We start from the raw sequence: 26,311 nt of genomic DNA, 5'->3' as shown, positions 1-26,311 counted from the left end.
TGCCGGCGGCGGCCTGGCTGGGCTGCTGGTGCCTCCATGCAGAGCTGCCGCGGAGCCCAGGCAAAGTGCCGCTAACGAAGCGATTGCCTTTGGTGACATCTTTTGCAATAACGACTGCGCGAATCGACGGTATCTCGTAAGGAAGGAAAGAGCAGCAGCTGCCGCCGAGCCCAGGCGCCGTGCCGAACACGCAGAAGGTCCCCGGCTCGATTGCGGGCGGAAACCCGTTTTCGTCGCACTCAGCAAGACACTTGCTACGATCTCTACTGTGACCATTTAAATCAACTTCAAACGTTCCATCAGCAGGGTGCACATGGCTCAAATGAAACATGAAACGGTTTCAGAACTGGTTGTCGGATTTTAGCGCTGACTTGGAGGCCTGGATATGCGCGAAACAGCCACCGCCATGCGATTTGTTACCACACCGTTGTACACAACGCAAGGGCTCGTCCGGGATTTGAACCCGGGACCTCCTGCACCCGAAGCAGGAATCATACCCCTAGACCAACGCGCCTATTCGTTCCGAAAACGCACTGCATGTGAATGACGCCACCTTTGATGGTCTCACCATGTAGGGCTGCAGCTCAGCCAGCGTTCTCCCTGTCTGTCGCGGTTGGATTGTTTTCATCGACGTCTTTTACTGCAGGAACTTCACGAATCGGAGGGAGCTCGTAGCCGCTGCCCTTGCTAACACAGAAGAAAAACTGTTGCTATTACGAGTCTCCGGGTGGTACATGAAAAGAACCGTCGTTTCCGTGGTGTAGCGGTTATCACGTCTGCTTTACACGCAGGAGGTCCCCGGTTCGATCCCGGGCGGAACACAACAATTTTAATCTATATTTCGGATTTCATTTCCGAGACGACCTCACGTCCGCGTATGCAGAGACAAGCAATGTTGTATGCTAGACGGATAGGGCGTCATTTTACTGTCAAATACTGTAGCTCTCTTATTGCACCGGTATTTGGTAACTGAGAACGCCCCTAGCTCCATTATGGCTGGCAAAATTTATAATCCGGTTCTTCAGGGCTACTTCAAGTGCGCTTGCTACTGGCTTTCCTGAGCTCACCCTACTCGCCTTGTCACAGCTCTGTTAAAGTGTGATGCTAACTAATAATGAGAAACTCTTAGCCACGCTCAATCTTACATGCCACCCCTTGGTTGTTGCCGTCGCTAGTAAGATGAGGGTAGACTGTCGCACAATTAAGCTGAATCTCCACTCACGGTGCACATATCCCGCAAAGACAACCTTGTTTTCCGTTGCATGCAAAATTACCGTCTGCCTTTCTACCGAATTCCACCTACGTACTTTACTGGTGCCGCATTCTTGTTATATCCACGTGCTATAACAGGCGTCTACTCTTCATTGAGGAGCTGCAACCGGGGCTGAGTTCCACCTACGCTTCAGCACGGTCAAAATGGCAGGGCTCGTCCGGGATTTGAACCCGGGACCTCCTGCACCCAAAGCAGGAATCATACCCCTAGACCAACGAGCCACCTGGCTGGAGCAGTCAAGTTAATCCCAAGTAGTGGGCCTCACAGGGAACACAAACTTTCACGCGAATTCGCAAGATAAACGCTTTCTGCAGGCAGCACTCACCACTGTTGAGAAGAATATTAAAGGCAACGAATAAAAAGCGAAATAACTTCATCGAGCACTGCTTATGAACAGCCGGCAGTGCCTCAGTTTCGGTATGTGGTTTCTCAGGGTTAAGAGGAGGCGAATGCACTAAACAAAAGAACATCGGGAAACCAAGCACCAACTCATAACGAAAAGATTGCAAAATATACTGCAAGCAAAATTTCCAGAAGACGGATACTGAAGACGCCGCAGACAAAAGAATTATTCTATGCAGTAACGATTATCTAGGAAGCGTGAATTGCATGTGCTGCTCCACCACACAACTTCTTTTGATACTGTTTTACTTATTCTAAATTTTCATTACCTGATCGTCTCTAAAATACTGTGCGGTTATCACCTGGTTTCCAACAGCGATAGTAGTAAGTAAATCGACTACAAAGTCTTTCAAAGTAGGTCAGACACAAAAAAAAAAAAAATCGGAGCTGCGTGTAGCTCATGTCATTCTGCTTTCAATCGTGAATCTCCGGCTGGGAGTAGTGGCGTACTTCTGTAATCCAAGCTTCTGGGAGGCCGTTGTGTGGGAGAGATCTGGAAACAACTACAGATTCGACCGTTCCACGAGCTCAGGAACGGCCGCGATGCCTTCATCGAGCTCTGCAGATCGACAGATGATAGTGTGGAAATTTCGGCAAGCGGTGGCTAAGGGTTAAGAGAAGCCAAACACACTAAACACAAGAAAGTCGGGAAACCGAAGCACACAACTCATAACGAAAAGATTGCGGAATGCAGTGCGAAAGCAAAACTTCGAGAAGACCAACTCTGAAGCCATCGGCGAGCTAGGAATTATTCCGCACAAGAAGCGATCATGTAGGAGGAGCGAGCCGAGGCTGTCGCTCGACCACACAATAAATTTTTGCTTAATCCCAATTTGCAGTACCGGTTCGACACTAGAATACTGCGCCTTGGTTCTTCCAAAAGCGATAGTAATAAGCACGTCGACTGCAGTGTCATTTGGGGTAGTGAGTCAGACATGGAGAGGATATGGGGCGGGTGGAATATGCAACGACAGGGGCATTGCAGGGCGGCCGCCGGCTCCTTGCGCTGTGGCGCACCGGTGCCGGCGGCGGCCTGGCTGGGCTGCTGATGCCTCCATGCAGAGCTGCCGCGGAGCCCAGGCAAAGTGCCGCTAACGAAGCGATTGCCTTTGGTGACATCTTTTGCAATAACGACTGCGCGAATCGACGGTATCTCGTAAGGAAGGAAAGAGCAGCAGCTGCCGCCGAGCCCAGGCGCCGTGCCGAACACGCAGAAGGTCCCCGGCTCGATTGCGGGCGGAAACCCGTTTTCGTCGCACTCAGCAAGACACTTGCTACGATCTCTACTGTGACCATTTAAATCAACTTCAAACGTTCCATCAGCAGGGTGCACATGGCTCAAATGAAACATGAAACGGTTTCAGAACTGGTTGTCGGATTTTAGCGCTGACTTGGAGGCCTGGATATGCGCGAAACAGCCACCGCCATGCGATTTGTTACCACACCGTTGTACACAACGCAAGGGCTCGTCCGGGATTTGAACCCGGGACCTCCTGCACCCGAAGCAGGAATCATACCCCTAGACCAACGCGCCTATTCGTTCCGAAAACGCACTGCATGTGAATGACGCCACCTTTGATGGTCTCACCATGTAGGGCTGCAGCTCAGCCAGCGTTCTCCCTGTCTGTCGCGGTTGGATTGTTTTCATCGACGTCTTTTACTGCAGGAACTTCACGAATCGGAGGGAGCTCGTAGCCGCTGCCCTTGCTAACACAGAAGAAAAACTGTTGCTATTACGAGTCTCCGGGTGGTACATGAAAAGAACCGTCGTTTCCGTGGTGTAGCGGTTATCACGTCTGCTTTACACGCAGGAGGTCCCCGGTTCGATCCCGGGCGGAACACAACAATTTTAATCTATATTTCGGATTTCATTTCCGAGACGACCTCACGTCCGCGTATGCAGAGACAAGCAATGTTGTATGCTAGACGGATAGGGCGTCATTTTACTGTCAAATACTGTAGCTCTCTTATTGCACCGGTATTTGGTAACTGAGAACGCCCCTAGCTCCATTATGGCTGGCAAAATTTATAATCCGGTTCTTCAGGGCTACTTCAAGTGCGCTTGCTACTGGCTTTCCTGAGCTCACCCTACTCGCCTTGTCACAGCTCTGTTAAAGTGTGATGCTAACTAATAATGAGAAACTCTTAGCCACGCTCAATCTTACATGCCACCCCTTGGTTGTTGCCGTCGCTAGTAAGATGAGGGTAGACTGTCGCACAATTAAGCTGAATCTCCACTCACGGTGCACATATCCCGCAAAGACAACCTTGTTTTCCGTTGCATGCAAAATTACCGTCTGCCTTTCTACCGAATTCCACCTACGTACTTTACTGGTGCCGCATTCTTGTTATATCCACGTGCTATAACAGGCGTCTACTCTTCATTGAGGAGCTGCAACCGGGGCTGAGTTCCACCTACGCTTCAGCACGGTCAAAATGGCAGGGCTCGTCCGGGATTTGAACCCGGGACCTCCTGCACCCAAAGCAGGAATCATACCCCTAGACCAACGAGCCACCTGGCTGGAGCAGTCAAGTTAATCCCAAGTAGTGGGCCTCACAGGGAACACAAACTTTCACGCGAATTCGCAAGATAAACGCTTTCTGCAGGCAGCACTCACCACTGTTGAGAAGAATATTAAAGGCAACGAATAAAAAGCGAAATAACTTCATCGAGCACTGCTTATGAACAGCCGGCAGTGCCTCAGTTTCGGTATGTGGTTTCTCAGGGTTAAGAGGAGGCGAATGCACTAAACAAAAGAACATCGGGAAACCAAGCACCAACTCATAACGAAAAGATTGCAAAATATACTGCAAGCAAAATTTCCAGAAGACGGATACTGAAGACGCCGCAGACAAAAGAATTATTCTATGCAGTAACGATTATCTAGGAAGCGTGAATTGCATGTGCTGCTCCACCACACAACTTCTTTTGATACTGTTTTACTTATTCTAAATTTTCATTACCTGATCGTCTCTAAAATACTGTGCGGTTATCACCTGGTTTCCAACAGCGATAGTAGTAAGTAAATCGACTACAAAGTCTTTCAAAGTAGGTCAGACACAAAAAAAAAAAAAATCGGAGCTGCGTGTAGCTCATGTCATTCTGCTTTCAATCGTGAATCTCCGGCTGGGAGTAGTGGCGTACTTCTGTAATCCAAGCTTCTGGGAGGCCGTTGTGTGGGAGAGATCTGGAAACAACTACAGATTCGACCGTTCCACGAGCTCAGGAACGGCCGCGATGCCTTCATCGAGCTCTGCAGATCGACAGATGATAGTGTGGAAATTTCGGCAAGCGGTGGCTAAGGGTTAAGAGAAGCCAAACACACTAAACACAAGAAAGTCGGGAAACCGAAGCACACAACTCATAACGAAAAGATTGCGGAATGCAGTGCGAAAGCAAAACTTCGAGAAGACCAACTCTGAAGCCATCGGCGAGCTAGGAATTATTCCGCACAAGAAGCGATCATGTAGGAGGAGCGAGCCGAGGCTGTCGCTCGACCACACAATAAATTTTTGCTTAATCCCAATTTGCAGTACCGGTTCGACACTAGAATACTGCGCCTTGGTTCTTCCAAAAGCGATAGTAATAAGCACGTCGACTGCAGTGTCATTTGGGGTAGTGAGTCAGACATGGAGAGGATATGGGGCGGGTGGAATATGCAACGACAGGGGCATTGCAGGGCGGCCGCCGGCTCCTTGCGCTGTGGCGCACCGGTGCCGGCGGCGGCCTGGCTGGGCTGCTGATGCCTCCATGCAGAGCTGCCGCGGAGCCCAGGCAAAGTGCCGCTAACGAAGCGATTGCCTTTGGTGACATCTTTTGCAATAACGACTGCGCGAATCGACGGTATCTCGTAAGGAAGGAAAGAGCAGCAGCTGCCGCCGAGCCCAGGCGCCGTGCCGAACACGCAGAAGGTCCCCGGCTCGATTGCGGGCGGAAACCCGTTTTCGTCGCACTCAGCAAGACACTTGCTACGATCTCTACTGTGACCATTTAAATCAACTTCAAACGTTCCATCAGCAGGGTGCACATGGCTCAAATGAAACATGAAACGGTTTCAGAACTGGTTGTCGGATTTTAGCGCTGACTTGGAGGCCTGGATATGCGCGAAACAGCCACCGCCATGCGATTTGTTACCACACCGTTGTACACAACGCAAGGGCTCGTCCGGGATTTGAACCCGGGACCTCCTGCACCCGAAGCAGGAATCATACCCCTAGACCAACGCGCCTATTCGTTCCGAAAACGCACTGCATGTGAATGACGCCACCTTTGATGGTCTCACCATGTAGGGCTGCAGCTCAGCCAGCGTTCTCCCTGTCTGTCGCGGTTGGATTGTTTTCATCGACGTCTTTTACTGCAGGAACTTCACGAATCGGAGGGAGCTCGTAGCCGCTGCCCTTGCTAACACAGAAGAAAAACTGTTGCTATTACGAGTCTCCGGGTGGTACATGAAAAGAACCGTCGTTTCCGTGGTGTAGCGGTTATCACGTCTGCTTTACACGCAGGAGGTCCCCGGTTCGATCCCGGGCGGAACACAACAATTTTAATCTATATTTCGGATTTCATTTCCGAGACGACCTCACGTCCGCGTATGCAGAGACAAGCAATGTTGTATGCTAGACGGATAGGGCGTCATTTTACTGTCAAATACTGTAGCTCTCTTATTGCACCGGTATTTGGTAACTGAGAACGCCCCTAGCTCCATTATGGCTGGCAAAATTTATAATCCGGTTCTTCAGGGCTACTTCAAGTGCGCTTGCTACTGGCTTTCCTGAGCTCACCCTACTCGCCTTGTCACAGCTCTGTTAAAGTGTGATGCTAACTAATAATGAGAAACTCTTAGCCACGCTCAATCTTACATGCCACCCCTTGGTTGTTGCCGTCGCTAGTAAGATGAGGGTAGACTGTCGCACAATTAAGCTGAATCTCCACTCACGGTGCACATATCCCGCAAAGACAACCTTGTTTTCCGTTGCATGCAAAATTACCGTCTGCCTTTCTACCGAATTCCACCTACGTACTTTACTGGTGCCGCATTCTTGTTATATCCACGTGCTATAACAGGCGTCTACTCTTCATTGAGGAGCTGCAACCGGGGCTGAGTTCCACCTACGCTTCAGCACGGTCAAAATGGCAGGGCTCGTCCGGGATTTGAACCCGGGACCTCCTGCACCCAAAGCAGGAATCATACCCCTAGACCAACGAGCCACCTGGCCGGAGCAGTCAAGTTAATCCCAAGTAGTGGGCCTCACAGGGAACACAAACTTTCACGCGAATTCGCAAGATAAACGCTTTCTGCAGGCAGCACTCACCACTGTTGAGAAGAATATTAAAGGCAACGAATAAAAAGCGAAATAACTTCATCGAGCACTGCTTATGAACAGCCGGCAGTGCCTCAGTTTCGGTATGTGGTTTCTCAGGGTTAAGAGGAGGCGAATGCACTAAACAAAAGAACATCGGGAAACCAAGCACCAACTCATAACGAAAAGATTGCAAAATATACTGCAAGCAAAATTTCCAGAAGACGGATACTGAAGACGCCGCAGACAAAAGAATTATTCTATGCAGTAACGATTATCTAGGAAGCGTGAATTGCATGTGCTGCTCCACCACACAACTTCTTTTGATACTGTTTTACTTATTCTAAATTTTCATTACCTGATCGTCTCTAAAATACTGTGCGGTTATCACCTGGTTTCCAACAGCGATAGTAGTAAGTAAATCGACTACAAAGTCTTTCAAAGTAGGTCAGACACAAAAAAAAAAAAAAATCGGAGCTGCGTGTAGCTCATGTCATTCTGCTTTCAATCGTGAATCTCCGGCTGGGAGTAGTGGCGTACTTCTGTAATCCAAGCTTCTGGGAGGCCGTTGTGTGGGAGAGATCTGGAAACAACTACAGATTCGACCGTTCCACGAGCTCAGGAACGGCCGCGATGCCTTCATCGAGCTCTGCAGATCGACAGATGATAGTGTGGAAATTTCGGCAAGCGGTGGCTAAGGGTTAAGAGAAGCCAAACACACTAAACACAAGAAAGTCGGGAAACCGAAGCACACAACTCATAACGAAAAGATTGCGGAATGCAGTGCGAAAGCAAAACTTCGAGAAGACCAACTCTGAAGCCATCGGCGAGCTAGGAATTATTCCGCACAAGAAGCGATCATGTAGGAGGAGCGAGCCGAGGCTGTCGCTCGACCACACAATAAATTTTTGCTTAATCCCAATTTGCAGTACCGGTTCGACACTAGAATACTGCGCCTTGGTTCTTCCAAAAGCGATAGTAATAAGCACGTCGACTGCAGTGTCATTTGGGGTAGTGAGTCAGACATGGAGAGGATATGGGGCGGGTGGAATATGCAACGACAGGGGCATTGCAGGGCGGCCGCCGGCTCCTTGCGCTGTGGCGCACCGGTGCCGGCGGCGGCCTGGCTGGGCTGCTGGTGCCTCCATGTAGAGCTGCCGCGGAGCCCAGGCAAAGTGCCGCTAACGAAGCGATTGCCTTTGGTGACATCTTTTGCAATAACGACTGCGCGAATCGACGGTATCTCGTAAGGAAGGAAAGAGCAGCAGCTGCCGCCGAGCCCAGGCGCCGTGCCGAACACGCAGAAGGTCCCCGGCTCGATTGCGGGCGGAAACCCGTTTTCGTCGCACTCAGCAAGACACTTGCTACGATCTCTACTGTGACCATTTCAATCAACTTCAAACGTTCCATCAGCAGGGTGCACATGGCTCAAATGAAACATGAAACGGTTTCAGAACTGGTTGTCGGATTTTAGCGCTGACTTGGAGGCCTGGAAATGCGCGAAACAGCCACCGCCATGCGATTTGTTACCACACCGTTGTACAAAACGCAAGGGCTCGTCCGGGATTTGAACCCGGGACCTCCCGCGCCCGAAGCAGGAATCATACCCCTAGACCAACGAGCCTATTCGTTCCGAAAACGCACTGCATGTGAATGACGCCACCTTTGATGGTCTCACCATGTAGGGCTGCAGCTCAGCCAGCGTTCTCCCTGTCTGTCGCGGTTGGATTGTTTTCATCGACGTCTTTTACTGCAGGAACTTCACGAATGTGAGGGAGCTCGTAGCCGATGCCCTTGCTAACACAGAAGAAAAACTGTTGCTATTACGAGTCTCCGGGTGGTACATGAAAAGAACCGTCGTTTCCGTGGTGTAGCGGTTATCACGTCTGCTTTACACGCAGAAGGTCCCCGGTTCGATCCCGGGCGGGAACACAACAATTTTAATCCATATTTCGGATTTCATTTCCGAGATGACCTCACGTCCGCGTATGCAGAGACAAGCAATGTTGTATGCTAGACGGATAGGGCGTCATTTTACTGTCAAATACTGTAGCTCTCTTATTGCACCGGTATTTGGTAACTGAGAACGCCCCTAGCTCCATTATGGCTGGCAAAATTTATAATCCGGTTCTTCAGGGCTACTTCAAGTGCGCTTGCTACTGGCTTTCCTGAGCTCACCCTACTCGCCTTGTCACAGCTCTGTTAAAGTGTGATGCTAACTAATAATGAGAAACTCTTAGCCACGCTCAATCTTACATGCCACCCCTTGGTTGTTGCCGTCGCTAGTAAGATGAGGGTAGACTGTCGCACAATTAAGCTGAATCTCCACTCACGGTGCACATATCCCGCAAAGACAACCTTGTTTTCCGTTGCATGCAAAATTACCGTCTGCCTTTCTACCGAATTCCACCTACGTACTTTACTGGTGCCGCATTCTTGTTATATCCACGTGCTATAACAGGCGTCTACTCTTCATTGAGGAGCTGCAACCGGGGCTGAGTTCCACCTACGCTTCAGCACGGTCAAAATGGCAGGGCTCGTCCGGGATTTGAACCCGGGACCTCCTGCACCCAAAGCAGGAATCATACCCCTAGACCAACGAGCCACCTGGCTGGAGCAGTCAAGTTAATCCCAAGTAGTGGGCCTCACAGGGAACACAAACTTTCACGCGAATTCGCAAGATAAACGCTTTCTGCAGGCAGCACTCACCACTGTTGAGAAGAATATTAAAGGCAACGAATAAAAAGCGAAATAACTTCATCGAGCACTGCTTATGAACAGCCGGCAGTGCCTCAGTTTCGGTATGTGGTTTCTCAGGGTTAAGAGGAGGCGAATGCACTAAACAAAAGAACATCGGGAAACCAAGCACCAACTCATAACGAAAAGATTGCAAAATATACTGCAAGCAAAATTTCCAGAAGACGGATACTGAAGACGCCGCAGACAAAAGAATTATTCTATGCAGTAACGATTATCTAGGAAGCGTGAATTGCATGTGCTGCTCCACCACACAACTTCTTTTGATACTGTTTTACTTATTCTAAATTTTCATTACCTGATCGTCTCTAAAATACTGTGCGGTTATCACCTGGTTTCCAACAGCGATAGTAGTAAGTAAATCGACTACAAAGTCTTTCAAAGTAGGTCAGACACAAAAAAAAAAAAAATCGGAGCTGCGTGTAGCTCATGTCATTCTGCTTTCAATCGTGAATCTCCGGCTGGGAGTAGTGGCGTACTTCTGTAATCCAAGCTTCTGGGAGGCCGTTGTGTGGGAGAGATCTGGAAACAACTACAGATTCGACCGTTCCACGAGCTCAGGAACGGCCGCGATGCCTTCATCGAGCTCTGCAGATCGACAGATGATAGTGTGGAAATTTCGGCAAGCGGTGGCTAAGGGTTAAGAGAAGCCAAACACACTAAACACAAGAAAGTCGGGAAACCGAAGCACACAACTCATAACGAAAAGATTGCGGAATGCAGTGCGAAAGCAAAACTTCGAGAAGACCAACTCTGAAGCCATCGGCGAGCTAGGAATTATTCCGCACAAGAAGCGATCATGTAGGAGGAGCGAGCCGAGGCTGTCGCTCGACCACACAATAAATTTTTGCTTAATCCCAATTTGCAGTACCGGTTCGACACTAGAATACTGCGCCTTGGTTCTTCCAAAAGCGATAGTAATAAGCACGTCGACTGCAGTGTCATTTGGGGTAGTGAGTCAGACATGGAGAGGATATGGGGCGGGTGGAATATGCAACGACAGGGGCATTGCAGGGCGGCCGCCGGCTCCTTGCGCTGTGGCGCACCGGTGCCGGCGGCGGCCTGGCTGGGCTGCTGATGCCTCCATGCAGAGCTGCCGCGGAGCCCAGGCAAAGTGCCGCTAACGAAGCGATTGCCTTTGGTGACATCTTTTGCAATAACGACTGCGCGAATCGACGGTATCTCGTAAGGAAGGAAAGAGCAGCAGCTGCCGCCGAGCCCAGGCGCCGTGCCGAACACGCAGAAGGTCCCCGGCTCGATTGCGGGCGGAAACCCGTTTTCGTCGCACTCAGCAAGACACTTGCTACGATCTCTACTGTGACCATTTAAATCAACTTCAAACGTTCCATCAGCAGGGTGCACATGGCTCAAATGAAACATGAAACGGTTTCAGAACTGGTTGTCGGATTTTAGCGCTGACTTGGAGGCCTGGATATGCGCGAAACAGCCACCGCCATGCGATTTGTTACCACACCGTTGTACACAACGCAAGGGCTCGTCCGGGATTTGAACCCGGGACCTCCTGCACCCGAAGCAGGAATCATACCCCTAGACCAACGCGCCTATTCGTTCCGAAAACGCACTGCATGTGAATGACGCCACCTTTGATGGTCTCACCATGTAGGGCTGCAGCTCAGCCAGCGTTCTCCCTGTCTGTCGCGGTTGGATTGTTTTCATCGACGTCTTTTACTGCAGGAACTTCACGAATCGGAGGGAGCTCGTAGCCGCTGCCCTTGCTAACACAGAAGAAAAACTGTTGCTATTACGAGTCTCCGGGTGGTACATGAAAAGAACCGTCGTTTCCGTGGTGTAGCGGTTATCACGTCTGCTTTACACGCAGGAGGTCCCCGGTTCGATCCCGGGCGGAACACAACAATTTTAATCTATATTTCGGATTTCATTTCCGAGACGACCTCACGTCCGCGTATGCAGAGACAAGCAATGTTGTATGCTAGACGGATAGGGCGTCATTTTACTGTCAAATACTGTAGCTCTCTTATTGCACCGGTATTTGGTAACTGAGAACGCCCCTAGCTCCATTATGGCTGGCAAAATTTATAATCCGGTTCTTCAGGGCTACTTCAAGTGCGCTTGCTACTGGCTTTCCTGAGCTCACCCTACTCGCCTTGTCACAGCTCTGTTAAAGTGTGATGCTAACTAATAATGAGAAACTCTTAGCCACGCTCAATCTTACATGCCACCCCTTGGTTGTTGCCGTCGCTAGTAAGATGAGGGTAGACTGTCGCACAATTAAGCTGAATCTCCACTCACGGTGCACATATCCCGCAAAGACAACCTTGTTTTCCGTTGCATGCAAAATTACCGTCTGCCTTTCTACCGAATTCCACCTACGTACTTTACTGGTGCCGCATTCTTGTTATATCCACGTGCTATAACAGGCGTCTACTCTTCATTGAGGAGCTGCAACCGGGGCTGAGTTCCACCTACGCTTCAGCACGGTCAAAATGGCAGGGCTCGTCCGGGATTTGAACCCGGGACCTCCTGCACCCAAAGCAGGAATCATACCCCTAGACCAACGAGCCACCTGGCCGGAGCAGTCAAGTTAATCCCAAGTAGTGGGCCTCACAGGGAACACAAACTTTCACGCGAATTCGCAAGATAAACGCTTTCTGCAGGCAGCACTCACCACTGTTGAGAAGAATATTAAAGGCAACGAATAAAAAGCGAAATAACTTCATCGAGCACTGCTTATGAACAGCCGGCAGTGCCTCAGTTTCGGTATGTGGTTTCTCAGGGTTAAGAGGAGGCGAATGCACTAAACAAAAGAACATCGGGAAACCAAGCACCAACTCATAACGAAAAGATTGCAAAATATACTGCAAGCAAAATTTCCAGAAGACGGATACTGAAGACGCCGCAGACAAAAGAATTATTCTATGCAGTAACGATTATCTAGGAAGCGTGAATTGCATGTGCTGCTCCACCACACAACTTCTTTTGATACTGTTTTACTTATTCTAAATTTTCATTACCTGATCGTCTCTAAAATACTGTGCGGTTATCACCTGGTTTCCAACAGCGATAGTAGTAAGTAAATCGACTACAAAGTCTTTCAAAGTAGGTCAGACACAAAAAAAAAAAAAAATCGGAGCTGCGTGTAGCTCATGTCATTCTGCTTTCAATCGTGAATCTCCGGCTGGGAGTAGTGGCGTACTTCTGTAATCCAAGCTTCTGGGAGGCCGTTGTGTGGGAGAGATCTGGAAACAACTACAGATTCGACCGTTCCACGAGCTCAGGAACGGCCGCGATGCCTTCATCGAGCTCTGCAGATCGACAGATGATAGTGTGGAAATTTCGGCAAGCGGTGGCTAAGGGTTAAGAGAAGCCAAACACACTAAACACAAGAAAGTCGGGAAACCGAAGCACACAACTCATAACGAAAAGATTGCGGAATGCAGTGCGAAAGCAAAACTTCGAGAAGACCAACTCTGAAGCCATCGGCGAGCTAGGAATTATTCCGCACAAGAAGCGATCATGTAGGAGGAGCGAGCCGAGGCTGTCGCTCGACCACACAATAAATTTTTGCTTAATCCCAATTTGCAGTACCGGTTCGACACTAGAATACTGCGCCTTGGTTCTTCCAAAAGCGATAGTAATAAGCACGTCGACTGCAGTGTCATTTGGGGTAGTGAGTCAGACATGGAGAGGATATGGGGCGGGTGGAATATGCAACGACAGGGGCATTGCAGGGCGGCCGCCGGCTCCTTGCGCTGTGGCGCACCGGTGCCGGCGGCGGCCTGGCTGGGCTGCTGGTGCCTCCATGTAGAGCTGCCGCGGAGCCCAGGCAAAGTGCCGCTAACGAAGCGATTGCCTTTGGTGACATCTTTTGCAATAACGACTGCGCGAATCGACGGTATCTCGTAAGGAAGGAAAGAGCAGCAGCTGCCGCCGAGCCCAGGCGCCGTGCCGAACACGCAGAAGGTCCCCGGCTCGATTGCGGGCGGAAACCCGTTTTCGTCGCACTCAGCAAGACACTTGCTACGATCTCTACTGTGACCATTTCAATCAACTTCAAACGTTCCATCAGCAGGGTGCACATGGCTCAAATGAAACATGAAACGGTTTCAGAACTGGTTGTCGGATTTTAGCGCTGACTTGGAGGCCTGGAAATGCGCGAAACAGCCACCGCCATGCGATTTGTTACCACACCGTTGTACAAAACGCAAGGGCTCGTCCGGGATTTGAACCCGGGACCTCCCGCGCCCGAAGCAGGAATCATACCCCTAGACCAACGAGCCTATTCGTTCCGAAAACGCACTGCATGTGAATGACGCCACCTTTGATGGTCTCACCATGTAGGGCTGCAGCTCAGCCAGCGTTCTCCCTGTCTGTCGCGGTTGGATTGTTTTCATCGACGTCTTTTACTGCAGGAACTTCACGAATGTGAGGGAGCTCGTAGCCGATGCCCTTGCTAACACAGAAGAAAAACTGTTGCTATTACGAGTCTCCGGGTGGTACATGAAAAGAACCGTCGTTTCCGTGGTGTAGCGGTTATCACGTCTGCTTTACACGCAGAAGGTCCCCGGTTCGATCCCGGGCGGGAACACAACAATTTTAATCCATATTTCGGATTTCATTTCCGAGATGACCTCACGTCCGCGTATGCAGAGACAAGCAATGTTGTATGCTAGACGGATAGGGCGTCATTTTACTGTCAAATACTGTAGCTCTCTTATTGCACCGGTATTTGGTAACTGAGAACGCCCCTAGCTCCATTATGGCTGGCAAAATTTATAATCCGGTTCTTCAGGGCTACTTCAAGTGCGCTTGCTACTGGCTTTCCTGAGCTCACCCTACTCGCCTTGTCACAGCTCTGTTAAAGTGTGATGCTAACTAATAATGAGAAACTCTTAGCCACGCTCAATCTTACATGCCACCCCTTGGTTGTTGCCGTCGCTAGTAAGATGAGGGTAGACTGTCGCACAATTAAGCTGAATCTCCACTCACGGTGCACATATCCCGCAAAGACAACCTTGTTTTCCGTTGCATGCAAAATTACCGTCTGCCTTTCTACCGAATTCCACCTACGTACTTTACTGGTGCCGCATTCTTGTTATATCCACGTGCTATAACAGGCGTCTACTCTTCATTGAGGAGCTGCAACCGGGGCTGAGTTCCACCTACGCTTCAGCACGGTCAAAATGGCAGGGCTCGTCCGGGATTTGAACCCGGGACCTCCTGCACCCAAAGCAGGAATCATACCCCTAGACCAACGAGCCACCTGGCTGCAGCAGTCAAGTTAATCCCAAGTAGTGGGCCTCACAGGGAACACAAACTTTCACGCGAATTCGCAAGATAAACGCTTTCTGCAGGCAGCACTCACCACTGTTGAGAAGAATATTAAAGGCAACGAATAAAAAGCGAAATAACTTCATCGAGCACTGCTTATGAACAGCCGGCAGTGCCTCAGTTTCGGTATGTGGTTTCTCAGGGTTAAGAGGAGGCGAATGCACTAAACAAAAGAACATCGGGAAACCAAGCACCAACTCATAACGAAAAGATTGCAAAATATACTGCAAGCAAAATTTCCAGAAGACGGATACTGAAGACGCCGCAGACAAAAGAATTATTCTATGCAGTAACGATTATCTAGGAAGCGTGAATTGCATGTGCTGCTCCACCACACAACTTCTTTTGATACTGTTTTACTTATTCTAAATTTTCATTACCTGATCGTCTCTAAAATACTGTGCGGTTATCACCTGGTTTCCAACAGCGATAGTAGTAAGTAAATCGACTACAAAGTCTTTCAAAGTAGGTCAGACACAAAAAAAAAAAAAATCGGAGCTGCGTGTAGCTCATGTCATTCTGCTTTCAATCGTGAATCTCCGGCTGGGAGTAGTGGCGTACTTCTGTAATCCAAGCTTCTGGGAGGCCGTTGTGTGGGAGAGATCTGGAAACAACTACAGATTCGACCGTTCCACGAGCTCAGGAACGGCCGCGATGCCTTCATCGAGCTCTGCAGATCGACAGATGATAGTGTGGAAATTTCGGCAAGCGGTGGCTAAGGGTTAAGAGAAGCCAAACACACTAAACACAAGAAAGTCGGGAAACCGAAGCACACAACTCATAACGAAAAGATTGCGGAATGCAGTGCGAAAGCAAAACTTCGAGAAGACCAACTCTGAAGCCATCGGCGAGCTAGGAATTATTCCGCACAAGAAGCGATCATGTAGGAGGAGCGAGCCGAGGCTGTCGCTCGACCACACAATAAATTTTTGCTTAATCCCAATTTGCAGTACCGGTTCGACACTAGAATACTGCGCCTTGGTTCTTCCAAAAGCGATAGTAATAAGCACGTCGACTGCAGTGTCATTTGGGGTAGTGAGTCAGACATGGAGAGGATATGGGGCGGGTGGAATATGCAACGACAGGGGCATTGCAGGGCGGCCGCCGGCTCCTTGCGCTGTGGCGCACCGGTGCCGGCGGCGGCCTGGCTGGGCTGCTGGTGCCTCCATGTAGAGCTGCCGCGGAGCCCAGGCAAAGTGCCGCTAACGAAGCGATTGCCTTTGGTGACATCTTTTGCAATAACGACTGCGCGAATCGACGGTATCTCGTAAGGAAGGAAAGAGCAGCAGCTGCCGCCGAGCCCAGGCGCCGTGCCGAACACGCAGAAGGTCCCCGGCTCGATTGCGGGCGGAAACCCGTTTTCGTCGCACTCAGCAAGACACTTGCTACGATCTCTACTGTGACCATTTCAATCAACTTCAAACGTTCCATCAGCAGGGTGCACATGGCTCAAATGAAACATGAAACGGTTTCAGAACTGGTTGTCGGATTTTAGCGCTGACTTGGAGGCCTGGAAATGCGCGAAACAGCCACCGCCATGCGATTTGTTACCACACCGTTGTACAAAACGCAAGGGCTCGTCCGGGATTTGAACCCGGGACCTCCCGCGCCCGAAGCAGGAATCATACCCCTAGACCAACGAGCCTATTCGTTCCGAAAACGCACTGCATGTGAATGACGCCACCTTTGATGGTCTCACCATGTAGGGCTGCAGCTCAGCCAGCGTTCTCCCTGTCTGTCGCGGTTGGATTGTTTTCATCGACGTCTTTTACTGCAGGAACTTCACGAATGTGAGGGAGCTCGTAGCCGATGCCCTTGCTAACACAGAAGAAAAACTGTTGCTATTACGAGTCTCCGGGTGGTACATGAAAAGAACCGTCGTTTCCGTGGTGTAGCGGTTATCACGTCTGCTTTACACGCAGAAGGTCCCCGGTTCGATCCCGGGCGGGAACACAACAATTTTAATCCATATTTCGGATTTCATTTCCGAGATGACCTCACGTCCGCGTATGCAGAGACAAGCAATGTTGTATGCTAGACGGATAGGGCGTCATTTTACTGTCAAATACTGTAGCTCTCTTATTGCACCGGTATTTGGTAACTGAGAACGCCCCTAGCTCCATTATGGCTGGCAAAATTTATAATCCGGTTCTTCAGGGCTACTTCAAGTGCGCTTGCTACTGGCTTTCCTGAGCTCACCCTACTCGCCTTGTCACAGCTCTGTTAAAGTGTGATGCTAACTAATAATGAGAAACTCTTAGCCACGCTCAATCTTACATGCCACCCCTTGGTTGTTGCCGTCGCTAGTAAGATGAGGGTAGACTGTCGCACAATTAAGCTGAATCTCCACTCACGGTGCACATATCCCGCAAAGACAACCTTGTTTTCCGTTGCATGCAAAATTACCGTCTGCCTTTCTACCGAATTCCACCTACGTACTTTACTGGTGCCGCATTCTTGTTATATCCACGTGCTATAACAGGCGTCTACTCTTCATTGAGGAGCTGCAACCGGGGCTGAGTTCCACCTACGCTTCAGCACGGTCAAAATGGCAGGGCTCGTCCGGGATTTGAACCCGGGACCTCCTGCACCCAAAGCAGGAATCATACCCCTAGACCAACGAGCCACCTGGCTGCAGCAGTCAAGTTAATCCCAAGTAGTGGGCCTCACAGGGAACACAAACTTTCACGCGAATTCGCAAGATAAACGCTTTCTGCAGGCAGCACTCACCACTGTTGAGAAGAATATTAAAGGCAACGAATAAAAAGCGAAATAACTTCATCGAGCACTGCTTATGAACAGCCGGCAGTGCCTCAGTTTCGGTATGTGGTTTCTCAGGGTTAAGAGGAGGCGAATGCACTAAACAAAAGAACATCGGGAAACCAAGCACCAACTCATAACGAAAAGATTGCAAAATATACTGCAAGCAAAATTTCCAGAAGACGGATACTGAAGACGCCGCAGACAAAAGAATTATTCTATGCAGTAACGATTATCTAGGAAGCGTGAATTGCATGTGCTGCTCCACCACACAACTTCTTTTGATACTGTTTTACTTATTCTAAATTTTCATTACCTGATCGTCTCTAAAATACTGTGCGGTTATCACCTGGTTTCCAACAGCGATAGTAGTAAGTAAATCGACTACAAAGTCTTTCAAAGTAGGTCAGACACAAAAAAAAAAAAAATCGGAGCTGCGTGTAGCTCATGTCATTCTGCTTTCAATCGTGAATCTCCGGCTGGGAGTAGTGGCGTACTTCTGTAATCCAAGCTTCTGGGAGGCCGTTGTGTGGGAGAGATCTGGAAACAACTACAGATTCGACCGTTCCACGAGCTCAGGAACGGCCGCGATGCCTTCATCGAGCTCTGCAGATCGACAGATGATAGTGTGGAAATTTCGGCAAGCGGTGGCTAAGGGTTAAGAGAAGCCAAACACACTAAACACAAGAAAGTCGGGAAACCGAAGCACACAACTCATAACGAAAAGATTGCGGAATGCAGTGCGAAAGCAAAACTTCGAGAAGACCAACTCTGAAGCCATCGGCGAGCTAGGAATTATTCCGCACAAGAAGCGATCATGTAGGAGGAGCGAGCCGAGGCTGTCGCTCGACCACACAATAAATTTTTGCTTAATCCCAATTTGCAGTACCGGTTCGACACTAGAATACTGCGCCTTGGTTCTTCCAAAAGCGATAGTAATAAGCACGTCGACTGCAGTGTCATTTGGGGTAGTGAGTCAGACATGGAGAGGATATGGGGCGGGTGGAATATGCAACGACAGGGGCATTGCAGGGCGGCCGCCGGCTCCTTGCGCTGTGGCGCACCGGTGCCGGCGGCGGCCTGGCTGGGCTGCTGGTGCCTCCATGTAGAGCTGCCGCGGAGCCCAGGCAAAGTGCCGCTAACGAAGCGATTGCCTTTGGTGACATCTTTTGCAATAACGACTGCGCGAATCGACGGTATCTCGTAAGGAAGGAAAGAGCAGCAGCTGCCGCCGAGCCCAGGCGCCGTGCCGAACACGCAGAAGGTCCCCGGCTCGATTGCGGGCGGAAACCCGTTTTCGTCGCACTCAGCAAGACACTTGCTACGATCTCTACTGTGACCATTTCAATCAACTTCAAACGTTCCATCAGCAGGGTGCACATGGCTCAAATGAAACATGAAACGGTTTCAGAACTGGTTGTCGGATTTTAGCGCTGACTTGGAGGCCTGGAAATGCGCGAAACAGCCACCGCCATGCGATTTGTTACCACACCGTTGTACAAAACGCAAGGGCTCGTCCGGGATTTGAACCCGGGACCTCCCGCGCCCGAAGCAGGAATCATACCCCTAGACCAACGAGCCTATTCGTTCCGAAAACGCACTGCATGTGAATGACGCCACCTTTGATGGTCTCACCATGTAGGGCTGCAGCTCAGCCAGCGTTCTCCCTGTCTGTCGCGGTTGGATTGTTTTCATCGACGTCTTTTACTGCAGGAACTTCACGAATGTGAGGGAGCTCGTAGCCGATGCCCTTGCTAACACAGAAGAAAAACTGTTGCTATTACGAGTCTCCGGGTGGTACATGAAAAGAACCGTCGTTTCCGTGGTGTAGCGGTTATCACGTCTGCTTTACACGCAGAAGGTCCCCGGTTCGATCCCGGGCGGGAACACAACAATTTTAATCCATATTTCGGATTTCATTTCCGAGATGACCTCACGTCCGCGTATGCAGAGACAAGCAATGTTGTATGCTAGACGGATAGGGCGTCATTTTACTGTCAAATACTGTAGCTCTCTTATTGCACCGGTATTTGGTAACTGAGAACGCCCCTAGCTCCATTATGGCTGGCAAAATTTATAATCCGGTTCTTCAGGGCTACTTCAAGTGCGCTTGCTACTGGCTTTCCTGAGCTCACCCTACTCGCCTTGTCACAGCTCTGTTAAAGTGTGATGCTAACTAATAATGAGAAACTCTTAGCCACGCTCAATCTTACATGCCACCCCTTGGTTGTTGCCGTCGCTAGTAAGATGAGGGTAGACTGTCGCACAATTAAGCTGAATCTCCACTCACGGTGCACATATCCCGCAAAGACAACCTTGTTTTCCGTTGCATGCAAAATTACCGTCTGCCTTTCTACCGAATTCCACCTACGTACTTTACTGGTGCCGCATTCTTGTTATATCCACGTGCTATAACAGGCGTCTACTCTTCATTGAGGAGCTGCAACCGGGGCTGAGTTCCACCTACGCTTCAGCACGGTCAAAATGGCAGGGCTCGTCCGGGATTTGAACCCGGGACCTCCTGCACCCAAAGCAGGAATCATACCCCTAGACCAACGAGCCACCTGGCTGCAGCAGTCAAGTTAATCCCAAGTAGTGGGCCTCACAGGGAACACAAACTTTCACGCGAATTCGCAAGATAAACGCTTTCTGCAGGCAGCACTCACCACTGTTGAGAAGAATATTAAAGGCAACGAATAAAAAGCGAAATAACTTCATCGAGCACTGCTTATGAACAGCCGGCAGTGCCTCAGTTTCGGTATGTGGTTTCTCAGGGTTAAGAGGAGGCGAATGCACTAAACAAAAGAACATCGGGAAACCAAGCACCAACTCATAACGAAAAGATTGCAAAATATACTGCAAGCAAAATTTCCAGAAGACGGATACTGAAGACGCCGCAGACAAAAGAATTATTCTATGCAGTAACGATTATCTAGGAAGCGTGAATTGCATGTGCTGCTCCACCACACAACTTCTTTTGATACTGTTTTACTTATTCTAAATTTTCATTACCTGATCGTCTCTAAAATACTGTGCGGTTATCACCTGGTTTCCAACAGCGATAGTAGTAAGTAAATCGACTACAAAGTCTTTCAAAGTAGGTCAGACACAAAAAAAAAAAAAATCGGAGCTGCGTGTAGCTCATGTCATTCTGCTTTCAATCGTGAATCTCCGGCTGGGAGTAGTGGCGTACTTCTGTAATCCAAGCTTCTGGGAGGCCGTTGTGTGGGAGAGATCTGGAAACAACTACAGATTCGACCGTTCCACGAGCTCAGGAACGGCCGCGATGCCTTCATCGAGCTCTGCAGATCGACAGATGATAGTGTGGAAATTTCGGCAAGCGGTGGCTAAGGGTTAAGAGAAGCCAAACACACTAAACACAAGAAAGTCGGGAAACCGAAGCACACAACTCATAACGAAAAGATTGCGGAATGCAGTGCGAAAGCAAAACTTCGAGAAGACCAACTCTGAAGCCATCGGCGAGCTAGGAATTATTCCGCACAAGAAGCGATCATGTAGGAGGAGCGAGCCGAGGCTGTCGCTCGACCACACAATAAATTTTTGCTTAATCCCAATTTGCAGTACCGGTTCGACACTAGAATACTGCGCCTTGGTTCTTCCAAAAGCGATAGTAATAAGCACGTCGACTGCAGTGTCATTTGGGGTAGTGAGTCAGACATGGAGAGGATATGGGGCGGGTGGAATATGCAACGACAGGGGCATTGCAGGGCGGCCGCCGGCTCCTTGCGCTGTGGCGCACCGGTGCCGGCGGCGGCCTGGCTGGGCTGCTGGTGCCTCCATGTAGAGCTGCCGCGGAGCCCAGGCAAAGTGCCGCTAACGAAGCGATTGCCTTTGGTGACATCTTTTGCAATAACGACTGCGCGAATCGACGGTATCTCGTAAGGAAGGAAAGAGCAGCAGCTGCCGCCGAGCCCAGGCGCCGTGCCGAACACGCAGAAGGTCCCCGGCTCGATTGCGGGCGGAAACCCGTTTTCGTCGCACTCAGCAAGACACTTGCTACGATCTCTACTGTGACCATTTCAATCAACTTCAAACGTTCCATCAGCAGGGTGCACATGGCTCAAATGAAACATGAAACGGTTTCAGAACTGGTTGTCGGATTTTAGCGCTGACTTGGAGGCCTGGAAATGCGCGAAACAGCCACCGCCATGCGATTTGTTACCACACCGTTGTACAAAACGCAAGGGCTCGTCCGGGATTTGAACCCGGGACCTCCCGCGCCCGAAGCAGGAATCATACCCCTAGACCAACGAGCCTATTCGTTCCGAAAACGCACTGCATGTGAATGACGCCACCTTTGATGGTCTCACCATGTAGGGCTGCAGCTCAGCCAGCGTTCTCCCTGTCTGTCGCGGTTGGATTGTTTTCATCGACGTCTTTTACTGCAGGAACTTCACGAATGTGAGGGAGCTCGTAGCCGATGCCCTTGCTAACACAGAAGAAAAACTGTTGCTATTACGAGTCTCCGGGTGGTACATGAAAAGAACCGTCGTTTCCGTGGTGTAGCGGTTATCACGTCTGCTTTACACGCAGAAGGTCCCCGGTTCGATCCCGGGCGGGAACACAACAATTTTAATCCATATTTCGGATTTCATTTCCGAGATGACCTCACGTCCGCGTATGCAGAGACAAGCAATGTTGTATGCTAGACGGATAGGGCGTCATTTTACTGTCAAATACTGTAGCTCTCTTATTGCACCGGTATTTGGTAACTGAGAACGCCCCTAGCTCCATTATGGCTGGCAAAATTTATAATCCGGTTCTTCAGGGCTACTTCAAGTGCGCTTGCTACTGGCTTTCCTGAGCTCACCCTACTCGCCTTGTCACAGCTCTGTTAAAGTGTGATGCTAACTAATAATGAGAAACTCTTAGCCACGCTCAATCTTACATGCCACCCCTTGGTTGTTGCCGTCGCTAGTAAGATGAGGGTAGACTGTCGCACAATTAAGCTGAATCTCCACTCACGGTGCACATATCCCGCAAAGACAACCTTGTTTTCCGTTGCATGCAAAATTACCGTCTGCCTTTCTACCGAATTCCACCTACGTACTTTACTGGTGCCGCATTCTTGTTATATCCACGTGCTATAACAGGCGTCTACTCTTCATTGAGGAGCTGCAACCGGGGCTGAGTTCCACCTACGCTTCAGCACGGTCAAAATGGCAGGGCTCGTCCGGGATTTGAACCCGGGACCTCCTGCACCCAAAGCAGGAATCATACCCCTAGACCAACGAGCCACCTGGCTGGAGCAGTCAAGTTAATCCCAAGTAGTGGGCCTCACAGGGAACACAAACTTTCACGCGAATTCGCAAGATAAACGCTTTCTGCAGGCAGCACTCACCACTGTTGAGAAGAATATTAAAGGCAACGAATAAAAAGCGAAATAACTTCATCGAGCACTGCTTATGAACAGCCGGCAGTGCCTCAGTTTCGGTATGTGGTTTCTCAGGGTTAAGAGGAGGCGAATGCACTAAACAAAAGAACATCGGGAAACCAAGCACCAACTCATAACGAAAAGATTGCAAAATATACTGCAAGCAAAATTTCCAGAAGACGGATACTGAAGACGCCGCAGACAAAAGAATTATTCTATGCAGTAACGATTATCTAGGAAGCGTGAATTGCATGTGCTGCTCCACCACACAACTTCTTTTGATACTGTTTTACTTATTCTAAATTTTCATTACCTGATCGTCTCTAAAATACTGTGCGGTTATCACCTGGTTTCCAACAGCGATAGTAGTAAGTAAATCGACTACAAAGTCTTTCAAAGTAGGTCAGACACAAAAAAAAAAAAAATCGGAGCTGCGTGTAGCTCATGTCATTCTGCTTTCAATCGTGAATCTCCGGCTGGGAGTAGTGGCGTACTTCTGTAATCCAAGCTTCTGGGAGGCCGTTGTGTGGGAGAGATCTGGAAACAACTACAGATTCGACCGTTCCACGAGCTCAGGAACGGCCGCGATGCCTTCATCGAGCTCTGCAGATCGACAGATGATAGTGTGGAAATTTCGGCAAGCGGTGGCTAAGGGTTAAGAGAAGCCAAACACACTAAACACAAGAAAGTCGGGAAACCGAAGCACACAACTCATAACGAAAAGATTGCGGAATGCAGTGCGAAAGCAAAACTTCGAGAAGACCAACTCTGAAGCCATCGGCGAGCTAGGAATTATTCCGCACAAGAAGCGATCATGTAGGAGGAGCGAGCCGAGGCTGTCGCTCGACCACACAATAAATTTTTGCTTAATCCCAATTTGCAGTACCGGTTCGACACTAGAATACTGCGCCTTGGTTCTTCCAAAAGCGATAGTAATAAGCACGTCGACTGCAGTGTCATTTGGGGTAGTGAGTCAGACATGGAGAGGATATGGGGCGGGTGGAATATGCAACGACAGGGGCATTGCAGGGCGGCCGCCGGCTCCTTGCGCTGTGGCGCACCGGTGCCGGCGGCGGCCTGGCTGGGCTGCTGGTGCCTCCATGTAGAGCTGCCGCGGAGCCCAGGCAAAGTGCCGCTAACGAAGCGATTGCCTTTGGTGACATCTTTTGCAATAACGACTGCGCGAATCGACGGTATCTCGTAAGGAAGGAAAGAGCAGCAGCTGCCGCCGAGCCCAGGCGCCGTGCCGAACACGCAGAAGGTCCCCGGCTCGATTGCGGGCGGAAACCCGTTTTCGTCGCACTCAGCAAGACACTTGCTACGATCTCTACTGTGACCATTTCAATCAACTTCAAACGTTCCATCAGCAGGGTGCACATGGCTCAAATGAAACATGAAACGGTTTCAGAACTGGTTGTCGGATTTTAGCGCTGACTTGGAGGCCTGGAAATGCGCGAAACAGCCACCGCCATGCGATTTGTTACCACACCGTTGTACAAAACGCAAGGGCTCGTCCGGGATTTGAACCCGGGACCTCCTGCGCCCGAAGCAGGAATCATACCCCTAGACCAACGAGCCTATTCGTTCCGAAAACGCACTGCATGTGAATGACGCCACCTTTGATGGTCTCACCATGTAGGGCTGCAGCTCAGCCAGCGTTCTCCCTGTCTGTCGCGGTTGGATTGTTTTCATCGACGTCTTTTACTGCAGGAACTTCACGAATCGGAGGGAGCTCGTAGCCGATGCCCTTGCTAACACAGAAGAAAAACTGTTGCTATTACGAGTCTCCGGGTGGTACATGAGAAGAACCGTCGTTTCCGTGGTGTAGCGGTTATCACGTCTGCTTTACACGCAGAAGGTCCCCGGTTCGATCCCGGGCGGGAACACAACAATTTTAATCCATATTTCGGATTTCATTTCCGAGATGACCTCACGTCCGCGTATGCAGAGACAAGCAATGTTGTATGCTAGACGGATAGGGCGTCATTTTACTGTCAAATACTGTAGCTCTCTTATTGCACCGGTATTTGGTAACTGAGAACGCCCCTAGCTCCATTATGGCTGGCAAAATTTATAATCCGGTTCTTCAGGGCTACTTCAAGTGCGCTTGCTACTGGCTTTCCTGAGCTCACCCTACTCGCCTTGTCACAGCTCTGTTAAAGTGTGATGCTAACTAATAATGAGAAACTCTTAGCCACGCTCAATCTTACATGCCACCCCTTGGTTGTTGCCGTCGCTAGTAAGATGAGGGTAGACTGTCGCACAATTAAGCTGAATCTCCACTCACGGTGCACATATCCCGCAAAGACAACCTTGTTTTCCGTTGCATGCAAAATTACCGTCTGCCTTTTTACCGAATTCCACCTACGTACTTTACTGGTGCCGCATTCTTGTTATATCCACGTGCTATAACAGGCGTCTACTCTTCATTGAGGAGCTGCAACCGGGGCTGAGTTCCACCTACGCTTCAGCACGGTCAAAATGGCAGGGCTCGTCCGGGATTTGAACCCGGGACCTCCTGCACCCAAAGCAGGAATCATACCCCTAGACCAACGAGCCACCTGGCTGGAGCAGTCAAGTTAATCCCAAGTAGTGGGCCTCACAGGGAACACAAACTTTCACGCGAATTCGCAAGATAAACGCTTTCTGCAGGCAGCACTCACCACTGTTGAGAAGAATATTAAAGGCAACGAATAAAAAGCGAAATAACTTCATCGAGCACTGCTTATGAACAGCCGGCAGTGCCTCAGTTTCGGTATGTGGTTTCTCAGGGTTAAGAGGAGGCGAATGCACTAAACAAAAGAACATCGGGAAACCAAGCACCAACTCATAACGAAAAGATTGCAAAATATACTGCAAGCAAAATTTCCAGAAGACGGATACTGAAGACGCCGCAGACAAAAGAATTATTCTATGCAGTAACGATTATCTAGGAAGCGTGAATTGCATGTGCTGCTCCACCACACAACTTCTTTTGATACTGTTTTACTTATTCTAAATTTTCATTACCTGATCGTCTCTAAAATACTGTGCGGTTATCACCTGGTTTCCAACAGCGATAGTAGTAAGTAAATCGACTACAAAGTCTTTCAAAGTAGGTCAGACACAAAAAA

At 49.7% G+C, this 26,311-nt stretch overlaps 30 non-coding genes across 30 annotated transcripts; 10 read left to right on the top strand and 20 right to left on the bottom strand.

The window, feature by feature from the left end:
• Nucleotides 1-442: 442 nt before the first annotated feature.
• On the bottom strand, nucleotides 443-514 carry Trnap-cgg. Its single transcript has one exon. It is a non-coding gene; the product is annotated as a tRNA-Pro (tRNA).
• A 235-nt stretch (nucleotides 515-749) lies between these two features.
• Nucleotides 750-823, top strand: Trnav-uac. The gene has a single exon. It is a non-coding gene; the product is annotated as a tRNA-Val (tRNA).
• Nucleotides 824-1,422: 599 nt separating this feature from the next.
• On the bottom strand, nucleotides 1,423-1,494 carry Trnap-ugg. The gene has a single exon. It is a non-coding gene; the product is annotated as a tRNA-Pro (tRNA).
• A 1,643-nt stretch (nucleotides 1,495-3,137) lies between these two features.
• Nucleotides 3,138-3,209, bottom strand: Trnap-cgg. Its single transcript has one exon. It is a non-coding gene; the product is annotated as a tRNA-Pro (tRNA).
• A 235-nt stretch (nucleotides 3,210-3,444) lies between these two features.
• Trnav-uac lies at nucleotides 3,445-3,518 on the top strand. Its single transcript has one exon. It is a non-coding gene; the product is annotated as a tRNA-Val (tRNA).
• A 599-nt stretch (nucleotides 3,519-4,117) lies between these two features.
• Trnap-ugg lies at nucleotides 4,118-4,189 on the bottom strand. Its single transcript has one exon. It is a non-coding gene; the product is annotated as a tRNA-Pro (tRNA).
• A 1,643-nt stretch (nucleotides 4,190-5,832) lies between these two features.
• Trnap-cgg lies at nucleotides 5,833-5,904 on the bottom strand. Its single transcript has one exon. It is a non-coding gene; the product is annotated as a tRNA-Pro (tRNA).
• A 235-nt stretch (nucleotides 5,905-6,139) lies between these two features.
• Trnav-uac lies at nucleotides 6,140-6,213 on the top strand. Its single transcript has one exon. It is a non-coding gene; the product is annotated as a tRNA-Val (tRNA).
• Nucleotides 6,214-6,812: 599 nt separating this feature from the next.
• Nucleotides 6,813-6,884, bottom strand: Trnap-ugg. The gene has a single exon. It is a non-coding gene; the product is annotated as a tRNA-Pro (tRNA).
• Nucleotides 6,885-8,528: 1,644 nt separating this feature from the next.
• Nucleotides 8,529-8,600, bottom strand: Trnap-cgg. The gene has a single exon. It is a non-coding gene; the product is annotated as a tRNA-Pro (tRNA).
• Nucleotides 8,601-8,835: 235 nt separating this feature from the next.
• Trnav-uac lies at nucleotides 8,836-8,908 on the top strand. The gene has a single exon. It is a non-coding gene; the product is annotated as a tRNA-Val (tRNA).
• Nucleotides 8,909-9,509: 601 nt separating this feature from the next.
• Nucleotides 9,510-9,581, bottom strand: Trnap-ugg. Its single transcript has one exon. It is a non-coding gene; the product is annotated as a tRNA-Pro (tRNA).
• Nucleotides 9,582-11,224: 1,643 nt separating this feature from the next.
• Nucleotides 11,225-11,296, bottom strand: Trnap-cgg. Its single transcript has one exon. It is a non-coding gene; the product is annotated as a tRNA-Pro (tRNA).
• A 235-nt stretch (nucleotides 11,297-11,531) lies between these two features.
• Nucleotides 11,532-11,605, top strand: Trnav-uac. Its single transcript has one exon. It is a non-coding gene; the product is annotated as a tRNA-Val (tRNA).
• Nucleotides 11,606-12,204: 599 nt separating this feature from the next.
• Trnap-ugg lies at nucleotides 12,205-12,276 on the bottom strand. The gene has a single exon. It is a non-coding gene; the product is annotated as a tRNA-Pro (tRNA).
• Nucleotides 12,277-13,920: 1,644 nt separating this feature from the next.
• Nucleotides 13,921-13,992, bottom strand: Trnap-cgg. The gene has a single exon. It is a non-coding gene; the product is annotated as a tRNA-Pro (tRNA).
• A 235-nt stretch (nucleotides 13,993-14,227) lies between these two features.
• Nucleotides 14,228-14,300, top strand: Trnav-uac. Its single transcript has one exon. It is a non-coding gene; the product is annotated as a tRNA-Val (tRNA).
• A 601-nt stretch (nucleotides 14,301-14,901) lies between these two features.
• On the bottom strand, nucleotides 14,902-14,973 carry Trnap-ugg. The gene has a single exon. It is a non-coding gene; the product is annotated as a tRNA-Pro (tRNA).
• Nucleotides 14,974-16,616: 1,643 nt separating this feature from the next.
• Trnap-cgg lies at nucleotides 16,617-16,688 on the bottom strand. The gene has a single exon. It is a non-coding gene; the product is annotated as a tRNA-Pro (tRNA).
• A 235-nt stretch (nucleotides 16,689-16,923) lies between these two features.
• Trnav-uac lies at nucleotides 16,924-16,996 on the top strand. The gene has a single exon. It is a non-coding gene; the product is annotated as a tRNA-Val (tRNA).
• Nucleotides 16,997-17,597: 601 nt separating this feature from the next.
• On the bottom strand, nucleotides 17,598-17,669 carry Trnap-ugg. The gene has a single exon. It is a non-coding gene; the product is annotated as a tRNA-Pro (tRNA).
• Nucleotides 17,670-19,312: 1,643 nt separating this feature from the next.
• On the bottom strand, nucleotides 19,313-19,384 carry Trnap-cgg. Its single transcript has one exon. It is a non-coding gene; the product is annotated as a tRNA-Pro (tRNA).
• Nucleotides 19,385-19,619: 235 nt separating this feature from the next.
• On the top strand, nucleotides 19,620-19,692 carry Trnav-uac. The gene has a single exon. It is a non-coding gene; the product is annotated as a tRNA-Val (tRNA).
• Nucleotides 19,693-20,293: 601 nt separating this feature from the next.
• Trnap-ugg lies at nucleotides 20,294-20,365 on the bottom strand. The gene has a single exon. It is a non-coding gene; the product is annotated as a tRNA-Pro (tRNA).
• A 1,643-nt stretch (nucleotides 20,366-22,008) lies between these two features.
• Trnap-cgg lies at nucleotides 22,009-22,080 on the bottom strand. The gene has a single exon. It is a non-coding gene; the product is annotated as a tRNA-Pro (tRNA).
• A 235-nt stretch (nucleotides 22,081-22,315) lies between these two features.
• On the top strand, nucleotides 22,316-22,388 carry Trnav-uac. Its single transcript has one exon. It is a non-coding gene; the product is annotated as a tRNA-Val (tRNA).
• A 601-nt stretch (nucleotides 22,389-22,989) lies between these two features.
• Trnap-ugg lies at nucleotides 22,990-23,061 on the bottom strand. Its single transcript has one exon. It is a non-coding gene; the product is annotated as a tRNA-Pro (tRNA).
• Nucleotides 23,062-24,704: 1,643 nt separating this feature from the next.
• Trnap-cgg lies at nucleotides 24,705-24,776 on the bottom strand. Its single transcript has one exon. It is a non-coding gene; the product is annotated as a tRNA-Pro (tRNA).
• A 235-nt stretch (nucleotides 24,777-25,011) lies between these two features.
• Nucleotides 25,012-25,084, top strand: Trnav-uac. Its single transcript has one exon. It is a non-coding gene; the product is annotated as a tRNA-Val (tRNA).
• A 601-nt stretch (nucleotides 25,085-25,685) lies between these two features.
• Nucleotides 25,686-25,757, bottom strand: Trnap-ugg. Its single transcript has one exon. It is a non-coding gene; the product is annotated as a tRNA-Pro (tRNA).
• Nucleotides 25,758-26,311: the final 554 nt, after the last annotated feature.

The sequence above is a fragment of the Schistocerca americana genome, chromosome 2 (genome assembly GCF_021461395.2).
Source record: "Schistocerca americana isolate TAMUIC-IGC-003095 chromosome 2, iqSchAmer2.1, whole genome shotgun sequence".
Taxonomy (NCBI): Eukaryota; Metazoa; Arthropoda; class Insecta; order Orthoptera; family Acrididae; genus Schistocerca; species Schistocerca americana.
Note: the sequence above shows the minus strand (reverse complement) of the source record. Positions and strands in the feature narration are given on the sequence as shown.